The sequence below is a fragment of the Sapajus apella genome, unplaced genomic scaffold (assembly GCF_009761245.1).
Source record: "Sapajus apella isolate SASKATOON/1434 unplaced genomic scaffold, GSC_monkey_1.0 scaffold6, whole genome shotgun sequence".
NCBI lineage: Eukaryota > Metazoa > Chordata > Mammalia > Primates > Cebidae > Sapajus > Sapajus apella.
The window spans coordinates 66,530,895-66,538,212 of NW_022436946.1; the positions used below are offsets into that span (position 1 = coordinate 66,530,895).

A 7,318-nucleotide genomic window follows, 5' to 3' on the forward strand; every position below is an offset into this window, starting at 1 on the left:
TATATTTGTTGGCTGCATAAATGTCTTTTTTTTTTTTTTTTTTTTTTGAGATGGAGTTTTGCTCTTGTCACCCAGGCTGGAGTACAATGGTACGATCTTGGCTCACTGCAACCCCCGTCTCCCAGGTTCAAGCAATTCTCCTGCCTCCGTCTCCCAGGTTCAAGCAATTCTCCTGCCTCAGCCTCCTGAGACATTGGGATTACCGGCACCTGCCACCACACTCAGCTAATTTTTGTATTTTTAGTAGAGTCGGGTTTGTACCATGTTGGCCAGGCTGGTCTTGAACTCCTGACCTCAGGTGATCTGCCTGCCTCGGCCTCCCCAAGTGCTGGGATTACAGGTGTCAGCCACGGTGCCCAGCCTAAGTATATCTTTTCTATCAGTCCTAGAGATTTATGGAATGAAGAGAAGGCTCCAACCACTGTGTATCAAACCCACTCTTTTTCTTTCTTCTCTCTCTCTCTCTTCTGAATAGTGATAGATTTGATTATTTAGCTAAGGAGAGAAGGAATACAAGCAATTTTAAGTAAGATGGGCTGGGAAAGGAAAATAGTACATTTTCAGTCATAGTAAAGGAAAGTTTTGGGAGTTCAGTGTTCTAATTATAATAGAATGCTAAGCCTGCTAAGTGTATAGGTTTGATTTCTCCCAAAATCCTGTTTATTTCATGTAGGCTTTGAATTTGCCTTGAATTTCTTCAGTATTTGCCTTGAATTTGAGATTTTTTTGGGTGGACTATGCTTTTAAACATAAGATTCTAAAGTTGTATTCAAATACTGCCACCTTGTGGGTTATTCCTTGTTTCCCCATCCCACCCTTTAATCTGGTGGAAACATTTATCCAGCAGTTCATTTCAGATAATGTCAATTAAGTTGCTAAGAGTTGTACTAAGAGCTTTACATATATGTAATCTCCTCTAAACTTCTTAAGAACTTTATGAAAGCAGTACTATTACCCCTATTTCAGAGGTGAGGAAACTAGGCCAACAAGGGAGGTCTCACAGCTAGTAAGCATAGTAGTAAAATTTTATATACAGGCAGATTGCCTCTAGAACCTTGTCTCTACTAGTAAAACTAACAAATCTAGAAATAAAACAGTGTGATACATTATATGAATAAGCGATAGAAGCAGTATAAAGGGAATAATCGTTAGGAAAGGCCATCTGGAAAGGCTTCACAGATATGTGAGGAGGTGGCCTTTTGTAAGTGAGGACTGGAAATATAATAATTCTACAGGAAGAATGGAGCTGGGTCCATACACCTGGATCCAAAAGAACACAAATACCCTATGTGGCTCATTGTTTTGCCTGCCTCACCCTGCTTTCTTTTGGGGAACTACTCTTCACTCTGCTTTAACTGTGACTCTAATAGAGGCTGTCAAGAATAGTATCCTTGACACCTCACATAATCTAAGCCAACATGAGTCCATCAGGTCCCTGGAATTTTTGTGCTTCAGACAGTGGGCTCAGTGCTATCTTCCCTAATGGCAAACCTGAGGTGAGATATGTGATTTATGTGAGGTATTTAATTTATGTGTCAGACAAGAACAGAAAATTAAACACTGCATGTTCTCACTCATAGGCGGGTGTTGAACAATGAGAACACATGGACACAGGGAGGGGAGCATCACACACTGGGATCTGTTGGAGGAGAATAGGAGAGGGACAGCAAGGGGTGGGGAGATTGTGGAAGGATAACATGGGGAGAAATGCCAGATACAGGTGACGGGGGGATGGAGGCAGCAAACCACATTGCCATGTATGTACCTATGCAACAATCCTGCATGTTCTGCATATGTACCCCAGAACCTAAAGTGCAATAAAATATGTGTGTGTGTATATATATATGTGTGTGTGTGTGTGTGTGTGTGTGTGTGTGTCAGAAAGTTATAGTCAACCAGTGTTGTCCTGTGGAAGGTGGTGTGGAGGAGAAGAGAATAAGGTTCCAGTCATCTCTAGGCCAGCTGCTCTACTGATCTTCCTGTATGTAGTACCTAATCAGGTTTGGGTATCTAACCAAGTTCTAATATTTTCTGGCACCATCACTGTCATTTCCTACTCCTATACAACTGGAAAGACAGCAAAATACATATAATGATGTTAGTACTTTTCTTTCTTTCTTTCTTTCTTTCTTTCTTTCTTTCTTTCTTTCTTTCTTTCTCTCTCTCTCTCTCTCTCTCTCTTTCTTTCTTTCTTCTTTCTTTCTTTCCTTCTTCTTTCTTTCTTTCTTTTTTTTTTTGGAGACAAGTCTCACTCTGTCACCCTGGCTGGAGTACAGTGGCGTGACCTTGGCTCACTGCCACCTCTGCTGCCCGAGTTGAATTGATTCTCCTGCTTCAGCCTCCAGAGTAGCTGGGATTACAGGTGCCTGCCACCATGCCCTGCTAATTTTTGTAGTTTTTAGTAGAGACAGGTTTTCACCATCTTGGCCAAGCTGGTCTTGAACTCCTGACCTTGTGATCCACCAGCCTCGTCCTCCCAAAGTGCTGGGATTACAGCCGTGAACCACTGCACCCGGCCTAGTACTTTTAATTATAAAGGATAGTTTTTTGGAAAAATGGCATTTAGGGATTTTATTTATAGATGCCATGTGGTTTAAAAACATTTCTGCAGTGCTTCACTCTTGATGCCTGTACCATTCTTTTTCTACTTCTCCCCAATCACTGCAATCTTTTTTTTTTTTTTTTGAGGCGGAGTTTCGCTCGTTACCCAGGCTGGAGTGCAATGGCGCGATCTCTGCTCACCGCAACCTCCGCCTTCTGGGTTCAGGCAATTCTCCTGCCTCAGCCTCCTGAGTAGCTGAGTAGCATGCGCCACCATGCCCAGCTAATTTTTTGTAGTTTTAGTAGAGACGGGGTTTCACCGTGTTGACCAGGATGGTCTTGATCTCTTGACCTCGTGATCCACCCGCCTCGGCCTCCCAAAGTGCTGGGATTACAGGCGTGAGCCACCGCGCCCGGCCCACTGCAATCTTTTAAAGCCATCTCTGGTTTTATTTTTTACTTTAAGCCTACTTTAGAAACTCCAGTCAATTATTTTTCCAAACTTTGATTTTTTTAATCATTTAAGTAATATTTAAATTATTGCAATGAAAATTACAAGTCAAAATGATAGAAATTAAGAATCACCCATAATCCCATCACAGAGACAATCATTGTAGATATATTTTGAACTATTCTTTCATGTGTAAACACAAAATATTTTTAAAAATCAAACCAAATGGCTAATTTTGATTTCTTCCTCCCTAACCACATCTACAATATATTTTTCATCTACTTGTATTTCATTTGTACATTTCCTAATTATTTTAATAGTTTGTTTTGCAAATAATCAGTAGCTTTGAAAGCATCTAATTTTCCTTGGAAAAAGGGAGCAATTCTACATCCCTTGGCTTGAAATGTTCTTTCTTTCCTGCTTCATCTACTTATCTCCTAGTTATCTAGTTATCTGAGTTAACTCCTGCACATTTTTTAGTTCATGTGTCACATCTTTAGGAAATCAGATTAAATCTATCACAGTATTCTTTGTAATCCTTCTAAATGTTGCAATTTAATATGTTTGGGAATATCTGGGTCTACATGTATTTTTGTTCACTGATAGATCCCCAGTGCTTACCACAAATTGCCTGAGACCTGGTAATTTTTACTTTTATTTCATTATTATTTTGAGACAGGGCCTTACTCTGGTTGCCTCAGCTGGAATGCAATGGCATAATGTTGGCTCACTGCAGCCTTGACCTCCCAGCGCTCAGGGTATTCTCCCACCTCAGCTTCCTGAGTAGCTGGGACCACAGGCATGTGATGCCATGCCTGGCTAATTGTTTTGTATTTTTAGTAAAGACAGGGTTTCACCATGTTGCCCACGCCGGTGTTGCCTGGGCTCAAGTGACCCACCTGCCTCTGCCTCCCAAAGTGCTGATATTACAGGTGTGAGTCACCCTGCCTGGTCGTAATTTTTAAATTAATGAATGCCTGCTTGGGATAATTCAGCCACTGAAGAAATTATTTATTAGCATTATTCATGAAGAATAATTATGTGCTACTAAGGCTCTCTGCTAAGTGCTATATATCTCTACCATTACATTTTCACAACCCCAAAATACATTATTTCTCCCATTTTGCAAATGAGGAAACTGAGGCTTCAGAAAAGTGAATTAACTTGCCCAGATACAAGTAAGAGACAGAAAAGTTATTAACACAGGTTAATGCATTTATTTACACTAGTAGCTTTATTTGCCATTATTGGTTTCTTTGTTCATGAATATAAAAATCATTGTATGTAGCTTTTCTTTTTTCTAATATCCGGAGATACAACTTGAGCTTATTTTCAAAATCACTCAATTTTTACATTACAAACCGGTTTTTGTTTTGTAGGAAGTAGGGTATTCGGAATAAAGAGCAAAGAAACAACTTTGTACTGGGAAGGGCAGCAGGAGGGCTGGGTCCTAGTCTCCCTTTCTCTTTGGCTAAGCAGCTGTGTGGCTTTGGGCTAGTAATCTACCCTACCACAAAAAAGGCTTCAAATGAGAGCAAGTATAGCTCAGTGGGCATTAAGAAAATATGTGCAACTCCTTTCTTTTAGAGATGAGGTAGACGCAGTGGCTTATAAAATTCACAACGTGGCACAGCTGTACAGCCAACTCGTGACTCCTAGTGTCGTTTGTTCTGAGTCACACTACTCCTCCTTGAACAATCATTTACTGAGTGCTTACTGTATTAGGCATTCGAGCAGCAGTAGGTTTCCCATTCAGTACCCTAGTATTGATTATTGGCTACTATCCCTCCTATTTTTCACTCGACCACTTTTTAAATGGCCTTTAGATTCAGAGTTCAAGTGGAAAAAACCTAGTGCAAACCTGGTGTCAGGCACTGAGTGGCGTGACCCGGGCTGGCAGCTAGTCCCACGGTGGCGATCTAAGAGGGCAGTGACGCCTTCCGACCAAGGGAGTGACTGCCAGATAATCTGGGTGGATAGCGGGCCAGAGAGGGGTGAGGCTGGGTCCACGGAGACGACACCTTTGGCTTTGCAGTGACCTATACTAGGGCTATGGGAGGAAGCTCTTCTTTGCAAGACGCCTGTGCACTTGGCTTCTGCTGCGTAGGACCGGGTATCCAAGGCATCTGGCCAGGTCTCCTTCTCCATTCGGGTTTAGCCCCTCTACAGAATCTCCAGCTACCTGAAAAGCCGTTTCTAACTCGGAGATGGCTGGCCTTGAAAGGGACACTCTCATCACCACTGTTGGCCTACAGTCTCCCGCTGAGGTCTTTCTCCCTTCCCCGCCCCCTGGCAAGAGCCAGCGGCCCCAAGGCCGGCGAGGTCAAGTTCCTTTGGGCCGCCAGGGAAAAGGCCATAGCAGAGGTGCTGCCACGCGAAACCTTCTTGGCAGGCACCAGCCAATCATCAGGCGGCATACACGAGCCCCAGCCAATCAGCGCTTGCGTTATTACAGAGTACCGCCCGCCCGGGTTCCTCCGCCACATTCCCCTTTCCGATTTCGGTAGTCTCGGCTGTATTGCAGCCGCCTCCAGAACTGACCCGCGTCTGGGTACGGGCCCCTCTGGCGCCCTTCGGTTTCTCTTATTGGCTTCACTGAGGATGAGTCCCTGTGTGGCTGTATGTGGACCCTGCGGAATCCACTGGCGCAGTTTCATCTAGCGACTGGTGAGGGTGGGCTCGGAGCTGCCGGACCGTGCGGAGCCGCTTCCCTTCAGCCCCGGGGGCAAGGGGAGAGTATTCGCCTGCCGTAGGGTGCGGCTGGCTGCGGACGCCGGCGCGGGGGGACTGTGGGGAGGGGATTCTACAGCCCCGAGGCTGCAGGGCTTCGCGCGAGGGTGCGCGGAAAGGGCCGAGTGGTCGGGGTCCCTGCCGCTGCTCCTTACCGCCCCCCTCAGCTATGAATGGCCCGTCCCCGCGACGCGCTACGTTCCAGTCCTGCCGGACACGCCCTCCAGCGACATTGCATTCCTAGTTGTGATAGTTGTGTGGTGTCACTTTCCTTCGACCCGTGGATTTGAAGCCATTCCTATGGGCGCTCATGTTCCTTATCCCCTTCCTGGAGTCACAAGTTTGAGTCCACCCTGGGGTTACTGACTGTTCGGAAGCAGATCGTGAACTCTAATTAAAGTGGTCATTGCTGTGTAAAAAAGAACCGATTCTTTTTGGAGGGTGAGAGAGAGAGAGAAGACAGGCCTTTTGTTTTTGTAACGGGCATAGCTGCGTGGCTCAAAGAGTTTCAGTGTAGCTGTGGATTTGGTAACACAGGCCGTCCTTGACTCCTATTTTCCAACGTAGTTATAAAACTTCGGTGTGTTAGCCAGAGACTCATGTAGCACCTTTTAACTTACGCCTCGAAGTATGCCATTTGAAATTTATCAGAAATACTGAAAGGATATGACTTTTATGAGCGGTAGTGTTTGATTGCCCATAAAGTGGTGTAAATTCACAGGCTTGCCAGCCTGTTCTTGATCATTTCTCTCCTTTTTGTATTTTGAATTCCTTGACTTTTATTTGTTTTAGAAATTGAAGCAAGGTAGATGAGGACAGAACTCTTTTCTAAAAATAATTACATTTGCAAACATTTGCAGAAACTTTAGTAAAACTAGAGTTTACTTCAAGAAATTTTTTAAGCTGGTCATGGTGGCTTGCGCCTGTAATACCAGCTACTTGGAAGGCTGAGGCAGAATCGCTTGAATCTTCAGCTTCTGAGTCTCCAGCTGCCCTACCAAACTGCTTTTGAATTCAGTTCTTTTGAACTGAATTGCATGGTACTTTTTTCTACTACACTATACTACTTCTCATTGAAATTTTTCTAACTGCCTTTTCGGAGAGCAGTTTGGTATTGTAGAATATGTAGGATCAACAATACTTTTGTGTTGGTATTTTAGGTAGGCTTTTTAAACTTTCACGTGAATTTCCTCATCAGAAAATGAAGGTGATCATATTTACAGGGGCACTAATAAGGCTGAAATGGGGATTATATCTATGTAGAGCACTATATATAATGTATAAAACAAAATTTCATCTGTAATTTCTGTTTCTTCTGTTGTTTAGGTTTGTTTTGCTTTACTCACTTCCAAATTATTGACCCCTTACTGTTCTTCCTAGTTTCCGTATCTGTTATCTGAGCCAAAAACCTGGGAATTACCTAACCACATCTTGTCAGTTCAAGATCCTAAGTATGTCTTTGGATGGCCTGCCTTTTTTTTTTTTTTTTTTTTTCTCTAAGGAAAGGCACATAAGGCTGTTCAAAATCCAGCCTATTCTGTCTTCTGAATTATTTAGAAATTTTGGAATGGGCCAAGATGATTCTAGTCCTTTTAT

General features: G+C 43.4%; 1 protein-coding gene across 3 annotated transcripts in view; it reads left to right on the plus strand.

Moving 5' to 3' along the window:
- The first annotated feature begins 5,468 nt into the window (after positions 1-5,468).
- The window catches only part of IBTK (inhibitor of Bruton tyrosine kinase), an 88,244-nt gene continuing 86,394 nt past the window's right edge, over positions 5,469-7,318 (plus strand). The window contains exon 1 of one of the 3 annotated variants that reach the window (XM_032275429.1): positions 5,469-5,659. The gene's annotated coding sequence lies outside the window, so the exon portion shown is untranslated. The remainder of the gene's footprint in view (positions 5,660-7,318) is intronic. The other 2 variants (XM_032275428.1, XM_032275431.1) reach the window with 2 other exon arrangements.